This window comes from Armigeres subalbatus, chromosome 2 (assembly GCF_024139115.2).
Source record: "Armigeres subalbatus isolate Guangzhou_Male chromosome 2, GZ_Asu_2, whole genome shotgun sequence".
Lineage (NCBI taxonomy): Eukaryota > Metazoa > Arthropoda > Insecta > Diptera > Culicidae > Armigeres > Armigeres subalbatus.
Genome location: NC_085140.1, coordinates 296,502,675 through 296,521,122, shown reverse-complemented (window position 1 = coordinate 296,521,122; position 18,448 = coordinate 296,502,675). Strand labels below are relative to the sequence as shown.

Below are 18,448 nucleotides of genomic sequence, written 5' to 3'. Positions count from 1 at the left end.
TAATTGGGTTGATACCGCGGTATGGGACATCATGGAAGTCTTGGTTGATTCGGTAGACCATTTGATTCAAACTCCAGGACAATTTGGAGATCTTACAACATCTCATATGTTTGGATTTGAGACGCAAGTGAAAGACAAATACTCGGAGGACATAATTGGGTTAATACTGCGGCTGGGGGCATTATGGTAGCCTTGGTTGATTCGGTAGACCATTTGATTCAAATTCCAGTACAGTTCGGAGATCCTAGAACATCATAATTTATTATCACACATGTTTCTTATATAGTTTACATTTATTTTAACAAGTTCACAGTAGACAACATGCTTGAAAACATTTTCTGAAGCTTCATACATCCTGTAGTATAAAGTGGTCCCTAAAGGTATCGAATTATCATCGTATGCATAGTAGGGATGCTCAAAATGTGTTCTTATGTTGCAGGTGATGTCTTTTATTTGTTATTTTATCATTTCCATCATCACTATATGAATAGATATCATTTTTGGTAATGAAGTATAAGTATATCTCCAAAATCGCATTTTTCTAAATCCGTTGCTTTACTCCCACAGCTCTAGTGAAAAATTGAACACCCCTAGATACAATATTTTGCAATGTCCAGAAACTAGAAGAGATGGCTAAGAGGTTGGTGAAAAAACTGAGAAAATCGGTTGAAAAACCACTGAGATATAGCCGTTTGAAAATTTAGTTACAACGATTTTCTGAACGAATGAATCCTAGTGTTAAAGCGAAACTAACCAATGCTTTTTGTTGTGTACATATGTCGTTTTATAACCATTGAATCCTTATTACGTTTTCCATTAAAAATTGCGTCTGAAAACAAAAAAAAGTCCAAAAATTATGCACGTATGTCATTAAAACGGTCAACCTGGCAGCGACTGTCATTTTCGAAATGCAATTCGCTCCGCTCCCTATTCATCCTGCAGCCATACACGACCAACAGATGATTTAATAATGCCTTGTACTTCGTTTGACCACTTTTTTTTAAATTCCCATCTTCCCTTTTGAGAGTTCAATCCCTTCCACAGCGGCAGTCCGGTTTGCAACACCTGAAGCTGTGAAACATCTTGAATGCCTTTTGGGCATCCGTGCACCTCTCGAATATTCCGAGGATTTGCAGGACGAACACATGCAATCATTTGTAATTCCACGTCACTGAGCTGTTCGACATATTTTAGCATCATACATACGACGATATGGGAGAGAGAAAAAAATCCCTTATTTTTCATCCATCGGATGCCAACCAGCATGTAATGAATAATTCGAAGGTGTGCTGCCGAGAGGAGGACCCCCTGATGAAATACGACACCGACATCGATGAGATAATTGAGTTTCTGTCGGACAAAAAATGGGATACAAATTACCAGTTGCACCATCACGCAGCACTGCACTTTGCGGTGGTGACCACAACGGGACTCGATGGGCAGTTCAATGACCCCATTCCATCAAGACGGAACACCATCCCCAAAAAAGGAGTGGTTGTTAAATTATCTTACCTTAAGGAATGTATGCGGCTGCTCCCCGCGTCTCTGCTGGTTTGACCTGTCCTCCTATGCTTCTCTGTCTGTTCGAGAGATGGGACCCGCCACGCAATCACAAGACAAGTGAACTTTCAAGGGATTGATTGCTCCATCTGGTACCTAAAAAAGTAAATTCGGAGAAAAATAAAATGCAGATTTTAGTGATATGTATTGCATTGAGTTTCTCAGAAATGTGGCTGTCTATAAATGCCATGAAAAACGTTCTACTTTTCGTTCTTCTCACTTGAACTTGCTATATCATTCCGCTTAGTGAAAAAAAGAAAATTTGACGATTCCTAAATATCGATTAACACACCCAAAAGATTGTTCTAAACTGACACCAAAGCTTGGAACCAAACCGATTACAAGGTGCTTAGTGTTAGGCCGGTACATAATGCTGCAAGAAAGCGATTTTAAACCGTCTTCACCTAATTAATCACTGTTCAAACATCCATTAGGGAGAGGAATCCTCCTAGGTGGCAACGACCGTGTCATGCAACCAGCGCCACAAGTATTCCCAGCAGAAATTTAAACCGAAGAAAGCAAATCACGGAAATTGATGACGCCGCGTGCGCCGCTTCCTTTCCAGCCTTATCTACCAATCTGCACGGCCACATCGCTCGGCGGCACTGCCTAACTTAATTTATGCGAAACGCGTCTTTCGTCCTGAAATTGCTCACTCCGCTCTGTGTGCGGGGCGCGTGTATCGGATGAAATCGAGACGGCCCCACTGAACTACGGTACTTTGGCGGTAGATTTGTAAACATTATACAATCTATCCCGGAAGAAGAGGATACCAGACCGGGCAATGGGCGGGGTTGTTTAATCCCAACGGCTAGAAATTGTTATTATATGGAGAACACGTTTCGCGCGACAAATTGAAGGATAAATAGAATTTAGGTACCGTGGAGCGGTGGTAGCATGATCGCATTTTAAACACTTTGATCGATAAAATCGAGTCGCATGTTGTACGCAAGACAAGCAGAGGTTGGTATGTGAATCAGATTTTTATAAGACTGTGGAGGTCAAAACCTAATTCTTTGAGCAAGTTTGTTTAAAAACCTGTATAGTTCAAGTTTTGGATTGGAGTTTTTACTTTCAGACCTCTACACATAAACTAACATCTATCGGCCTTTTTAAATGGTACATGCTCCCAGCGGAACATCAATATTCCTAGCGATTCTTGAATCAAATTGGACATGCCTTCAACATATGTCCCATTCCAGGCCATCCAAGAATTCCAAGAAATTAAAGTACAGGTCTTAAGGACGAACTTTTCGGAATCCAATGTTGTTCTGCCACCGCTGAATTTCTTGCGCCACCGCCGCCGTCAAAAATAAATTCGAATTTTGAAGGAAATACTTTAGGAACTTCTGGAAGAATTCGTGCGGGAATCTACGGAGGAATTATTTGAGGGGCTTCCGGACGAGCTCCCTGAAGAGCTTATGAAGGATTTCCTGGAGAAACTTCCGAAAAATTCTTGAAGAATCTTCCTGGAGTAATTATGATGAAATTTTTTTTAGAAATTCTGATAAGAATTTTTAGAGGAATTTCCACTAGAATTTCCGGAGAATTTTTTTGGAGGAATTTCTGGAGAAATCAGTTTGATTGAAGTCATAGTTCCGGGCCCATCTAAGGAAAGCGGTCACCTCCAATACATTTTTTAAATAACAAATCTTCCACATGATGTACATACTCAAATCGGATTTTTCATAACATTGTAAATATTGGAGAAATTCTTGGAGGAATTTCCGGAGGCATTGCTGGAGGAACTTTCGGAGGAATTTCAGGCGGAAATTCCGAAGGATTTCTTGGAGGATCTTTCGGAGGAATTCTTGGAGAAAGTTTTGAAGGAATTCCTGAAGGAAGTTTTGGAGGAATTCCTGGAGGATCATTTGAAAAAACTCCGAGAGAAACTTCTGAAAGAATTCGTGGAGGAGCTTTCGGATGAAATTCTGGAGGAACTACCGGACGAAATTGTGGAAGAAATTTCAGAAGTAATCCTGGAGGAATTTTCGGAGGAGGCTTCCGAGCCTCTTGGAAGGAGGCTTCCGAGCCTCTTGGAAGAAGGCTTCCGAGCCTCTTGGAAGAAGGCTTCCGAGCCTCTTGGAAGGAGGCTTCCGAGCCTCTTGGAAGGAGGCTTCCGAGCCTCTTGGAAGGAGGCTTCCGAGCCTCTTGGAAGGAGGCTTCAGAGCCTCTTGGAAGGAGGCTTCAGAGCCTCTTGGAAGGAGGCTTCAGAGCCTCTTGGAAGGAGGCTTCCGAGCCTCTTGGAAGGAGGCTTCCGAGCCTCGTGGAAGGAGGCTTCCGAGCCTCTTGGAAGGAGGCTTCCGAGCCTCTTGGAAGGAGGCTTCTGAGCCTCTTGGAAGGAGGCTTCTGAGCCTCTTGGAAGGAGGCTTCTGAGCCTCTTGAAAGGAGGCTTCTGAGCCTCTTGGAAGGAGGCTTCTGAGCCTCTTGGAAGGAGGCTTCCAGGCCTCTTGGAAGGAGGCTTCTGAGCCTCTTGAAGGAGGCTCTGAGCCTCTTGGAAGGAGGCTTCCTGAGCCTCTTGGAAGGAGGCTTCCAGAGCCTCTTGGAAGGAGGCTCTGAGCCTCTTGGAAGGAGGCTTCCTGAGCTCTTGGAAGGAGGCTTTGAGCCTCTTGGAAGGAGGCTTCCGAGCCTCTTGGAAGGAGGCTTCCTGAGCCTCTTGAAGGGGGCTTCCTGAGCCTCTTGGAAGGAGGCTTCCGAGCTCTTGGAAGGAGGCTCTGAGCCTCTTGGAAGGAGGCTTCTGAGCCTCTTGGAAGGAGGCTTCTGAGCCTCTTGGAAGGAGGCTTCCTGAGCCTCTTGGAAGGAGGCTTCCGAGCCTCTTGGAAGGAGGCTTCTGAGCCTCTTGGAAGGAGGCTTCCAGGCCTCTTGGAAGGAAGCTTCCTGAGCCTCTTGGAAGGAGGCTTCCAGCCTCTTGGAAGGAGGCTTCTGAGCCTCTTGGAAGGAGGCTTCTGAGCCTCTTGGAAGGAGGCTTCTGAGCTCTTGAAAGGAGGCTTCTGAGCCTCTTGGAAGGAGGCTCTGAGCCTCTTGGAAGGAGGCTTCTGAGCCTCTTGGAAGGAGGCTTCTGAGCCTCTTGGAAGGAGGCTTCCTGAGCCTCTTGGAAGGAGGCTTGAGCCTCTTGAAGGAGGCTTCTGAGCCTCTTGGAAGGAGGCTTCCTGAGCCTCTTGGAAGGAGGCTTCCAGGCCTCTTGGAAGGAGGCTCTGAGCCTCTTGGAAGGAGGCTTCCTGAGCCTCTTGGAAGGAGGCTTCTGAGCCTCTTGGAAGGAGGCTTCCTGAGCTCTTGGAAGGAGGCTTCCGAGCCTCTTGGAAGGAGGCTCTGAGCCTCTTGGAAGGGAGGCCTGAGCCTCTTGGAAGGAGGCTTCAGAGCCTCTTGGAAGGAGGCCTGAGCCTCTTGGAAGGAGGCTTCCGAGCCTCTTGGAAGGAGGCTTCTGAGCCTCTTGGAAGGAGACTTGGAGCCTCTTGGAAGCAGACTTCCGAGCCTCTTGGAAGGAGGCTTCGGAGCCTCTTGGAAGGAGGCTTCGGAGCCTCTTGGAAGGAGGCTTCTGAGGCACTTGGAAGGAGGCATCTGAGGCCTCTTGGATGGAGGCGTCTGAGCCTCTTGGCAGGAGGCTTCCGAGCCTCTTGGAAGGAGGCTTCTGAGCCTCTTGGAAGGAGGCTTCCGAGCCTCTTGGAAGGAGGCTTCTGAGCCTCTTGGAAGGAGGCTTCTGAGCCTCTTGGAAGGAGGCTTACGAGCCTCTTGGAAGGAGGCTTCTGAGCCTCTTGGAAGGAGGCTTCTGAGCCGCTTGGAAGGAGGCTTCTTAGCCTCTTGGAAGGAGGCTTCTAAGCCTCTTGGAAGGAGACTTCCGAGCCTCTTGGAAGGAGACTTCCGAGCCTCTTGGAAGGAGGCTTCCGAGACTCTTGGAAGGAGGCTTCCTAACTTCTTGAAAGCACGCCCTAGCAAAGAAGCAACTGAACTTTTCGGACAAAGCCCTCACGTCTCTTAAATCACGACTTCTGATCCTTTAGACTCTAGATTTTAGTTCAGAACCATATTCTCAACATTTTATTCAACATTTATTTTGTAGATTAATTATGTAGATTAAATTTTTTAATGACCAATGGGCAGACCAGGTGCAAAACGACTTGGCGAGCGAGGGGCGTATCCGTGGATGGAGAGATGCGGCCTCGAACCGTGTATTGTGGCATCAAATTGTTGATTCAATGTTATCTGTTTAGATGTTCACTAAATAAATGAAATGAAATGAAATATTTTTAAAATACGTTTTGATTGGAACTGTAATACATCCGCCATTAAGCATTTTAATCCGAGGTACCCCCTGAGGCCAGCGAAGGTACCCCCAGGGGTACATGTACCCCAGGTTGAGAACCGCTGTCCTAGAGGAACCTCCGGATGAAATCCTGGAGGTGCTTCCAGACGCAATCCTGGAGGAACTACCGGGCGACATCCTGGAGGAACTTCCGGACGCAAACTTGAAATGAACATCTGGACGAAATCCTGGAGGAATTCCTGGTCACTTTCGGACGAAATCTTGGAGGATCTTTCTGACGAAATCCTGAAGGAACTCCTGAACAAGTTTTCTAGACGATATTCCGGAGGAATTCCTGGAGAAACTTTCGGATATAATTTAGATGGAACTTCCAGAGAAACTATTTTAATCAAGGTCATATGTTCTAGTCCCATCGAAGAAAAGTGCTTACCTCCAATACGTTTTTCAAGTTTCCAACATAATGTCCATATTCACATCGCAGTTTTTAGAACATTGTTAAAAAACAGAGAAATTGCTGGAAAAACTTCAGGAGGAGTTTCTGGAGGAACTTCCAGAAAAATTTCTGGGAGGATCTTGCGGAGGAATTTCTGGATAAACTTTCAGATGAAATTCTGGAGTAACTTCCTGATGAAATCCTGGACGAACTTTCGGACGAAATCATGAAAAAACTTCCGGACAACATCATGGAGGAACTTCTGGACGAAATTCTAGAGGAACTTCCAGATGAAATCCTAGAAGAAGTTTGGGAGGAATTCCTGGAGGAACTTCCGCAAGAATTCATGAAAGAACTTCCGGAGGAATATCTGAGAGAACTTTCGGACTGGAGAAACTTCAGGACGAAATCCTTAATCGATTCAATACGGATGGCACATTTATGACCCAAGACGAACATCAGCTGTCAAAAATAAGTTTTAAGAGATAGAGCCTTGCTTTCTTCAGCAAAAATGTTCAAAATTAACTGCTGCATCCAGGAAAAATATTGCACAGGTCAGGTTATGGGCACTTCGATGATCTAGAGCATCCAAACTATCCTTCAGTTGTAATTTTGAATAAACGCCATACTTTACCATATTCTTGTTAAATAATTGAAATTGAAATGCTTTATGATAAAATCCTGCATCTGTCCAGCGGTATAACAGATCTTTTTTCAATATCTATGATACTCCAAACCGTCCTTGAATTCAGATCTTAATATTCAAATCGATCAACATAAAGATCTACGATGTCCTCTCTAATTTTATGAGTTGGAATCGCTCCAAGGTACCTCGTAACACCATTACAGACGCACCACAGAATTCGTTCAATATTAACGACACTCCAAGCTGTCCTTGAACACAGATCTTAATATTCAAAACGATCAACACGAAGATTTTCGAACTCTCAACTATGTTTATGAGATGGAGTAGCTTCAAGGTAACTCGTAACACTATTTTATGAGTTGGAATAGCTCCACGGGACTTCAAAACACCATTACAGACACACTATTGAATTCGTTCAATATTTGCGAAACTCCAAACTGTCCTTGAGTACAGATACTAATATTCAAAATGATCAACATGAAATCTTTGATGTCACAACTATTTTTATGAGTTGGAATAGCTCATTTATGGTATATTAGATATTTTGGTAATGATATGATTTGTATATATACATACAAGCTCGGAAACCTATGAATAACTCTGTTGGTCTTGTAGACCTCTAATATCTGAACTCAAGAATTATTTGGAGTACCGCACGAACTCTGAGAATGTTGTAATTTGTGTATACTGGTGTAATAATGTCCCGTGGGGTTACTCCAACTATCACACAAGCTCAGGGCCCTATGAATCACTCTGTTTGTGTTGTAGACCTCCAATATCTGAACTCAAGAATGGATTGGAGTACCGTAGCTACTCTGGGAAAGTTGAATTTCTTATATACTGATGTAATGACGGTCCGTGGGGCTTCTCCAACTAACACACAAGCACTGAAACCTTTTGAATTACTCTGTTGATCTTGTACACCTCAAAGATGTGAACTCAAGAATGGTTTGAAGTACCTAAGATATTCTGAGAATGTAGTTTTTTTTTATATACTGATGTAATAATGTCCCATGAGGCTTCGTCAACTAACACACAAGCTCGGAAACCTATGAATCACTCTGTTGGTCTTGAAGATATCCAATCACTGAACTCAAGAATGATTTGGAGTACCGCTGGAACTCTGGAAATGTTGTGATTTGTATATACTGGTGTAATGATGTCCCATGGGGTTGGTCCAACTAACACACAAACTCAGGACCGTATGAATTACTCTGTTGTCCTTGTAGACCTCCAATATCGGAACTCAAGAATGGTTTGGAGTATCATAGCTATTCTAGGAGTGTTGATTTTTTTTAAATACTGATGTAATGATGTCCCATAGGGTTTCTACATCTGTTTCTTGAAGACCTCCAAGATCTGAACTCAAGAATGGTTTGGAGTACCCTTGATGTGCTGGCAAAACTGCGATTTGATAAAAATAGTATTTTGCCTTAAGTACCATTACCAACTTCATATTAGGATTGAGGCCCCGGAAAACGCTTTGAAGTTTATGTAGATCATCAAGTTCTGAACTCAAGGGGGGTTGGCTAAAAGATCTCAAAAAAAAATATTTTCCAACATATTTTTACTTTTTTATGGTTTGCATCCGTTTTTGAAGCGGTATGTCCAAAATTTATGTTGAAATACGACGAAAAAAAGTCAGTATTGAATCGGTTAAGGAAATTCCGAACGAAATCCCGGAGGAACTTTCGGATGAAATTCTGGAGGAACTTCCGGGTGAAATTCTGGAGGAACTTCTGGACGAAATCTTGGAGGAACTTTCCTTCGGAGGAAAGAACTTCCGGACTATTTCATGGAGGAACTGCCATATGAAATCCTAGAGGAACTTCCAGACGAAAATCTAGAGGAACTTCCGGACGAATTCCTGGAGTAACTTCTGGGTGAAATCCTAAAAGAACTTCCGGACGAAATCCTGGAGGAACTGCTGGACGAAATCCTGGAGGAAGTTTCGGACGAAATGCTAGAGGAACTTCCGGACGAAATCCTGGAGGAACTTCCGGACGAAATCTTGGAGGAACTTCCAGATGACATCCTGGAGGAACTTCCGCAGGCATTCCTGGAGGAACGTTGGGACGAGATGGGACGAGATACTAAGGCACTTTTCGGACGAAATCTTGGAGGAACTTCCAGGAGAATTCCTGGATGAACTTCCGGACGAAATCTTGGAGGAACTTCCAGATGACATCCTGGAGGAACTTCCGGAGGCATTCCTGGAGGAACGTTGGAACGATATGGGACGAGAACGATTGGGACGAGATACTGAGGCACTTTTTGGACGAAATCTTGGAGGAACTAACGGAGGAATTCCTGGATGAATTTCCTTAGGAATTCCTGGATGAACTTCCGGAGCAATTCCTGGAGGACCGTTAGGACGAAATACTAGAACCACTTCTGGACGAAACCCTTGAGGAACTCCTGGATGAAATCCCTAAAGAACTTCTGGATGAAATCCTGGAGGAACTGCAGGACGAAATCCTGAAGGAACTGCCGGACGAAAACCTGGAAGAACTTCCTGATGACATCCTGGAGGAAGTTCCGGGCGACATTCTGGAGGAGCTTCTGGACGAAATCCTGGAGAAACTTCTGCAGGAGATTCTGGACAACATTCTGGATGAATTTCGGAAGAAATTCTAGAGGAACTCTTTTATTTTCAACTTCTCCATTGACCTGATACCATTAAAATGAGCGTTTTGAAGTCAAGTTTTTGTGGTAAAATCTGGTGAAAATATAAAAATGGGTTTTTGAGATATTTCAATTTTTACATTTTATCAGTGTAAAATAATTTTTTTGACCAGTGTAACATTTTTCTCATAAAGCTCTGTTAGTCTCCTACAGTTTGTTCTCAGACAGATTTTTCATACAATGAATGGTTTCCGAGTTGCATTTTTTTTAAATATTTTGCTCGAAAACACATACGACCTTTTCATAAATTACTCGAGGGTCGGATGTTTGTCAAAATAAGTTCAAAATAGTCTATCCCCAATACCGAAAATATGTGACAATTGTATAGAAATTAGCGAAAGCACAATCCAAAACATCATTCTTGCATTTTTTTTTACATCCCGAAAAGCTTTTTCTTGCAGTGGAGACGTCATCCATATATGGAGAAACTGGTGGGACAATATTTTTTGCATGGGAGTCGAACACGGCGCAAAATTTACAATATCTCAACACAGAATGCGTGGAATCCGTCGTTTGTCTTTTTCACATATCAACGGACGCTTGATATCGTTAGGGTAGAACAGTGCAAAATGCCCCTCCAGGCAAAACAGCCTCACTCATAAAATCACTCATATGATCTGTTGTAGGACATTTATAAACGAATATTACCATTACAATGCATAATTAGTTATCCATTATTAAGCTCCAATGGAAAAGATGGGCAAAATCCCTTCATATTCACTCAAATTTAACGATTTGCTATTCTTACACCTCGCCCGTAAGCATGTAGTTCAATCCATTAAGAAAAAACAAACAACCATGCGTTCACCATTATTTTACATGCATTTGAGTCATTTAACACCACCATTCGGGCGTTTTGCCCCAGGCCTATTTTTAAAACTTTTTTTAAATGCGTTAGAAAGTCATGAAAATTTTATTGTATTGAAAAATGTAGCTGGTTGTGTAAATTTTACATCTACACATTGACGTTTTCTTGTTTCTATTAATGAAAACTTCTAGGGGTGCATTTTGGTTCGTTCTCCTCCAACATTTTATACAATTTTGTTCGTTTGTTCCATTCTACATTGCCTTTAAGAAATGACGCAAGTACTGAGTTGAGATTTCCACAAACGTAAGAAAATATGCCACTTACAGTCCCGCTGTACTGCTATCAAAACATTGACAATAAAAATAATCCCAACACAAACACATTCTTTGGAATTTGGAATTGTCTATCACTTGTCCTTGGGTGAACTTCTGAAAAGTTTTACACGTGCCCGTCTGCAATGATCAACATAATTTTCCATATTGCCTGGTGTTTTCGTTTCGCCATTATTGTTGCAGAAAAGTTGCTTATTCTCTGCAGAACAGCCTTCAGTTCAGTCAGTAAATTACGTACCGTTCTGCGCCAAACATCGTATCCCAAGTTTGAATTATGTGTCAAGGAGATTCCAAACTAATTTTTGAGGTTTGAATATGTTCCAATTAATCCTAAATTTCTTTACAATCCTACAACTTTTGGCATACCCAACGTATTTTTGATATTTGGAATATGCATCAAAACGGTACAGACAAAGCAAATAGTGTGAAGCTTCATTATTTTCCCTCCAGGCGAATTTAATGGGACAAGAGAAAATCAATTTCCACCGCCGACTGGAAAGTTCAACCAATTGGCAATGGTTGCTCTTCATTAGACTGATCTAAATCTTCTTGTACCAAACTCTCTATTTCTCTCTTTTTAATTGTGCAAAAACCATGCGATGTTGAAAATATCATACAAGTAATATGCTTCCCAAACATTTTGTATTATAACATCGCAGAAATTTAAGTAATCATTGCTAGTGAATATAAAACCAAAGATTGAACCAGCCCGTCGTCGAACGGAAATTCATCAACTTTCGCTATCGCCTATCGTTTGGGTTATGAATTTTAGTTGCGTGTCGCCGGCCCCGGTCACCGCCCTTGTGTAATCTTGCTCGTTTAAATAGGATTATTGCCAAGGTAATGACAAATTGATAGGCTTTTTAAGGAAGTTGCTGCTGGAACGACGACGATGACGCCGCTCGCCGAGCTCTGTGTTGGGCCAACCGAATTTCGCAATTTATAACGCTTCGAGGAGCTGGGCAAACAATTTCGCGTGAGATGGTGGAAGGTAGCGTGGAATCGTTTCTGCCGGATCTGATGGAAAGTGGAAAATTAAATTAAAGGTAGAACGGTGGATTTTCGGTGGCGGCAGCTTGTCTACTGTTTTTCGGTTAAACACTCCGGTCAATTAAAAAGAAATTTGTGGAAAAGCGTAAAAGCCCGGATTGAAGCAAGTTATGTAGCTTTGCTTTAGAAGGCCAAGCTTGGAAAAATTTAATTAAAGTAATGGTCGATTTTATGTTTGCAGTAAATTCGCTGGATTCTGTGCGAACAGAAAATTCACTGAGCTCTAAGTAGCGATATTTTCGATAAAACCAACAGCCAAGTTGATTGTTTTATTTTTCTATTCAGTGGAGTAAATCACACGAACAGTCTTCAACTTTACGATCCTCTGGAGACACACAAATCTAAAGTAATACATCATATAAAGGAACGGTCCAAAAAAGCGCTAGTGGCATAAAGCGGTCCTCTCATTTTTATGTAAGTGGGCTGAACTTTGGTAGCATGTCATCTATGACCATATTTTCAGATTTTTTTTTACTTTTTTGTATTTGTTCAAGAAACAGACTTCTGGGCCACAATCTGAAGCAAATTAATTATTTTGTCAAATTTAGGTCAGTTAAAAATTAGCAATTAAAACAGCTTTACACCTTCCCTTCGTCTCCCTACTCATAATGATGGAACTAATAGATGCCATACACGCAACCGTCGCATGTTAAATTTTCTTAAAATTCTGGATAAAAATGCAAGGTCTTATATAAATAATGTAAGAGAAACTTGTAAAAGTGTGAGGCATCATACAATATTCGAGTAAGCAACTAGCATTTTTGCACATACAAGGCATACAGATTTTCTAGGTTCTGATTAAGAATTGTAAGAAAATTTAACAAACGCTGGTTGGATGCTGAGACAATCATCAACCATTACATTCGGAGGCCTTTGAAGACGCATAAAATCTGCAAAAAAAATCTGCACCATCCTGAGAGTGTTGTAAAAAAATTATATTTACTTGTTTTTAAAAAAGAAACTTTGAATGACGAAAGCTTTATGATGTGTATAACCAAACGATTTTTTTTTTTCAAAAATTCGAATACTATTGGACGCACTATAACCCGTTTTCCCTACCGTGTAGCACTGTGGGAGTCATTCAGTAGCCGTCAAATGTTTGTTCAGTAAATTGAATCAAACCGGATTTTGTCGCATTCAATCAATCTCTGCTTTCAATCATGCATGTACTTCCTTATCCGGCGTCGTCATACTTAACGTACTTCACTTCTGTCGTAAAATGTGGATGGTTTGGTTCTGCGTTGGCTGGGGAAATGTTATTCCAATCAGGTATGGTTCTTTGATACACAATCTCTAGAAGGTTTGCATTGTAATCGTTTAAGGGGTTACACCATCGTAGAGCACGAACGAAAGGCTTATTTTGTTTTTTGCGACTGTACATACGTAGTAGGTAATTGAAGTTAATAAAAAATGTTTTTCAATATGAACGTCAAAGTGAAAAGAACAAAGTCGGTAACTCAAAAAAAAATTGCGGTGCTGCAGCATTTTTCAGTTTTTAATATACGAAATCAAGAAAATGTTCAATGTACACCGGAAATGCTAGCCCTTGAACTAGCCACTTTCAGCATAATCCTAATTTGGAGGCAGTGGGAGCCCCTCGAAGGTTGTGGTATAAGTATGTTGTGATAAGTACCCCCAAAAATGTAACATTTCTATGGATCAAAACTGAGATGATTTATTTTTACTTTTCTCGTACAACAAAGTTGTATTGCAAGGCTATATGATAACTCCAAAAAAACAACTTTTGATAGAAGGCCCAGTGACCCTTAGTGTTATATACCGATCAACTCAAATCTACGAGCTGAGGTAATGTCTGTATGTGTGTATGTGTGTATGTACATTACCAAATGACGCAATGACGGGGAATGCGGTTCCATTGTTTGCTATTGAAAATTGGGGGAAGGGTCGTTTGGCCGGAACCCATTCGGCCGAAAGGGTCATTAGGCCGAAAGGGTCGTTTGGCCGAAAAGGTCATTAGGCCAAAAAGGTCATTTGGCCGAAAGGCTCATTTGGCCGAAAGGTTCATTTGGCCGAAAGGTTCATTTGGCCGAAAGCGCCGTTTGGCCAAAAGGGTCATTTGGCCGAAAGGGTCGTTTGACCGAAAGGGTCATTTGGCCGAAATGGTTGTTTGGCCAAAAGGGTCATTTGGCCGAAAGGGTCATTTGGCCGAAAATATCGTTTGGCCAGAAGAGTCATTTGGCCGAAAGGATCGTTTAGCCGAAAGGGTCATTTGGCCGAAGAGTCGTTTGGCCGAATGGTCGTTTGGCCAAAAGAGTCATTTGGCCAAAAGGTCGTTTGACCGAAAAGGTCGTTTAGCCAAAAGGGTCATTTGGCCGAAAGGGTTGTTTGGCCGAAAGGGCCATTCGGCCGAAAGGGTCATTTGTCCGAAAGGATCGTTTGGTCAGAAAGGTCATTTGGCCGAAAGGATCGTTTAGCCGAAAGAGTCGTATGGCCGAAGGGTCGTTTGGCCAAAAGGGTCATTTGGCCGAAAGGTCGCTTGGCCAGAAGGGTCATTAGGCCGAAAAGGTCATTTGGCCGAAAGGCTCATTTGGCTGAAAGGTTCATTTGGCCGAAAGGTAATATGATGAATAATTTTGGTCATATGATCTATTCAAATTAAGGTTTGCCGTATATAAGATATGATAACATTCCATTTATCGTAAGAAAATATAAAAACTAAGTAAAATTTAAAAGGAATAAAATTAAGTTTTTAATTTAAATCAAATTAATCTGAAATAGTTGCCTTTCAGATTAATTTCAAGTCGAATGAAAATGACAATTAAATAAAATTGTACTAGGGGAACAGACGGCTTTGGCAGGTTTTGTTCTATTATTGGCAGGGGGGGTTTTTGTCGACCGAATTTTATGAAATTTGGCCACAATATTCTTTGATATGCAAAGAATGTTTGGGCCAAATTTGAGCATAATCAGTCTTAAAAAACCCCCCTGCCAATAATAGAACAAAACCTGCCAAAGCCGTCATTACCCCTATATTAATAATATTATAACAACTCAACTAGAACATAATTAAATTCAAAACAACTCAGGAAAAATAAACTTTAAATTATTGTCGTTCTTGTTGAAAACCTAAGTGATCTCTTGCGACAATCGAGTTTTCTCCCATTTCCTGAACTCGCAACTGCATCGCGAATAGTGCACATCTATGTCGCAACAATGCGTCATCATGCGCACTGCGCGATACAGACAATCTTCTTTGCACAGATTCGAACCGCTCACTCCATATAGCCTGGTAGAGATTCCAAACAGCAGATGCAAACTCTAGTATTGAGCGAACCAGGGAGCAGTACAACGCTTTGTAACACAACGGATCTTGAGACTCATTGGAGATTTTGAACATGAACCCAAGCAGGCGATTGGCTCTATCGATGGTATTTGAGAAGTGGCGGGTGTAGGTAAGCTTTTCATCCAAAATAACTCCTAGGTCTTTTACATGATCAACCCGTTGAAGTGGAGAACCAGCAATACTGTAGTCAAACTGGACGAAATTAGTTGTTCGTCGGAAACTTATGACGCAGCACTTAGGAATGCTTAGAACCATCATATTCCGAGTACACCAGCCATTGAAGATTTCAAGAATGTTCTGTAGTTCATAGCAGTCAGTAAGGTCTCGGACAACTACATACATTTTAAGGTCATCGGCAAACAACAGCAGCATACCTCCACGTCGCAAAATAAGGGTTATATCGTTAATGAAAAGCGAGAATAGCAATGGTCCAAGGGTGCTACCTTGTGGAACTCCAGAAAGGTTCGAGAAATAGTCGGATGAATTATTTCCAATATTGACCGACATTTCGGGTCCAACCAGATAAGACCGGAGCCAGGTGCATAAAGCAAAAGAACAGCCCATTTTTTCTAGTTTTGCAAGCAGCAGGTCATGGTTAACTTTGTCAAAAGCAGATCGGTGTAAACGGCATCTATTTGGAATTTTTAACTCATGTTCTCCATGAGTAATTCTCGCTGAAACCGGGCCACTATTTGCACGAGGTTCTAAAAAATGCCTAATTTTACTTTCTTTCGAAAGCTTTTGGCGAGTATATTAAGGATCCGAGTTAAATTCATCAGAAATATGAACCCCTCGTTAGTTATGCACGAAATCATTTTTATGGACCCCTCGATTTTTATCAATTCTTGACTCACCAAAACTGTCATAACTCCAACATTCCTCAACCGATCATAGAGATCAGCATATCGTTGGAAAGAGGAAGAGTGTATCCTCAAATATATGCAGCCATATTGAATTTGGCCGCCATCTTGGATTTCTTTTTGAAAACCATTTTTCCGCCAAGTTCGCAACCACCGATTTTAAATATTAATACATCGATGGAAAGCTTAGCTTATATTGTGTATTGTGTCCGAAAATCTCAGGTGTATGTTTTTTCTATCAAAAGTTATGTACGATTTCCCAAATTATTTTTTGAAGGGCCATCTGACCAACGAACATTATGGTTAATATGGTAATACGACGTCAGTTCCTTGATTTCATACACTATTCTAAGCCACATATGTTTAAAAAATCAAAAGCATATCTACAACAGTATTTTATTTGAAGGGCTCAAAAGTTTTGAGCATAACGGAGCCGTATTCAAGTTATTGTATTAAATAATTCAAGAATTTTTGTATTGGTAAACCGTACATAACTTTTGATAGAAAAAACATACACCTGAGATTTTCTGACACAATGCACAATATAAGCTAAGCTTTCCAACGATGTATTAATATTCAAAAACGGTGGTTGCGAACCTAGCAAAAAAATAGTTTTCGAAAATAAATTAAAAATGGCGGCCAAATTCAATATGGCTCCCTCTATTTCTATTATTGCAAATTGAGGACACACTCTTCCTCTTTCCAACGATAGGCTGATCTTTAAGATCGGCTGAGAAATGTTATGACAGTTATGACAGTTTTGGTGGGTCGAGAATTGACAAAAAACGAGGGGTCCATCAAAGTGATTTTGTGTATAACTAACGAGGGGTCCATCTTTCTGAAGAAGAACTCGGATCCTTGATATACTCGCCAAAAGCTTTCAAATGAACATAAATTTAGGCATTTTTAAGAACCTCGTGCAAATAGTGGCCCGGTTTCAGCAAGAATTACTCCCATGCAAAACGAAGTAAAACTGACAAGATTCGTTTCCACAGAGCGACCGGGAAAGAAACCATGCTGATTAGGGCTGATGTAATTTCTGCAGGAAGCGAACATTCTATCGTTCATCAGCGACTCGAACACTTTCGACTCCACTCCGAGTGATGTAATGCCACGGTAGTTTCTCACATCTCGTTTGTCGCCTTTCTTGAAAACTGGACTGGAAATTTCCTCTGCTGGAGTGAGAGGTTGAATAGAAGACAAAGTGGCGCAGCTAAAATATCGGAGCCTTTTTTTTAGCACAGCCGATGGAAGAACCAAAGACTAAAGACGTAACTGTCGAGCTCATCGGAGGGACCACTTCTAGTACTGCATTCGGTCCCTCGGTACCCAAGTTTGACAGTTATGATGAAACCCCACTTTTTAACTACCTTGATGCGTAGTTTAAAGTAGTAACCTATAGTAACCAAACGAACTTGTGTACGGAATGTGAAAACTATGTTTGTTTTTGTGCATCAGTATTTTTTTACAGTAGGTATTTAATCCTTAATTCTTTCAGTTAATTTGAAATATTATTAATTAATAAAGGATAGAGTGGCCAAATACTCGTAAGGAGATTGTACACATTGTACAATTTTTGTACTTCAGACCAATTTTGCTCCCTTAACAACTTGCATGATTTTTTCACCAGACTGCATTTTTGAATAAGAACCTTTCCTTTTCACAATGACACACAATGCTTGGTCATCATAAGGATTTTTATTAGTGATTTGTGATAAGAACTATTATTATGTATTCGAACCAGGACCAGAGTGATCTCTGCAGTACATAAAAGATGTCTCCAGTCCGCTTGGTCCGTAACCGCCACCCACGTACTTTACAGAGTCCTACTCGTTACGCATCTCGCCTTGTACCATTTGGAGCACTAATGAGGATTACTAGTAAATTAAACATTATTGTCTTCACTGTCATCAGACGAGTTTAGTACAATTCCTACTTCACAATTCGCGCTGCACGTTCAATATTGCGAGTGCAACTTGAATGCATGGATTTTTGTGTGATTTCTAAAGATGTTCAAAAGCTCATGAGATGCTCAAGAAATCACTATAATATACATAAAAAAAATAAAATTTGGGAAGAAAATTATGAAATTATGTTTCATATTGAAATGAGCTTGTGCCATCTGAATATTTCCCTTTGTGTGGGACCATACAATTTAAAATGAACGCATCCGATATTATTTTCAGATAGTAAGTTGAAAACTCATCTGAAATAAAAGAAAGTTTGAATAGATACAAGGATGCAAATACAACAAAATAAATTACGACGGCAAACATATTTATTTAGCAAAATTTAAAGCTTCTTCCGGCCTCCCCATCACCATTTGAAGGATTTGGCACAACTAGCCCTAGAGTTGCACGTAGTAATATTGGACAGCGTATTATGTTGCTGTGTTTCATTGATCGCTCTAAGGTTCAAGCCGTCGAGACTCTGCGTACGACTTTAGTCGTAAATAGTTCCTGAACGTGCAGGTAGAAGTCGTCTGGTTCCAGTTGGATGCAATGTCCAG

At 41.2% G+C, this 18,448-nt stretch overlaps 1 protein-coding gene across 1 annotated transcript in view; it reads right to left on the bottom strand.

The window, feature by feature from the left end:
• LOC134212443 (uncharacterized) overlaps window positions 1–18,448 on the bottom strand; it is a 437,347-nt gene that overhangs the window by 268,263 nt on the left and 150,636 nt on the right. Inside the window, exon 3 of the mRNA XM_062690312.1 lies at window positions 1,513–1,656. The gene's annotated coding sequence lies outside the window, so the exon portion shown is untranslated. The remainder of the gene's footprint in view (window positions 1–1,512; window positions 1,657–18,448) is intronic.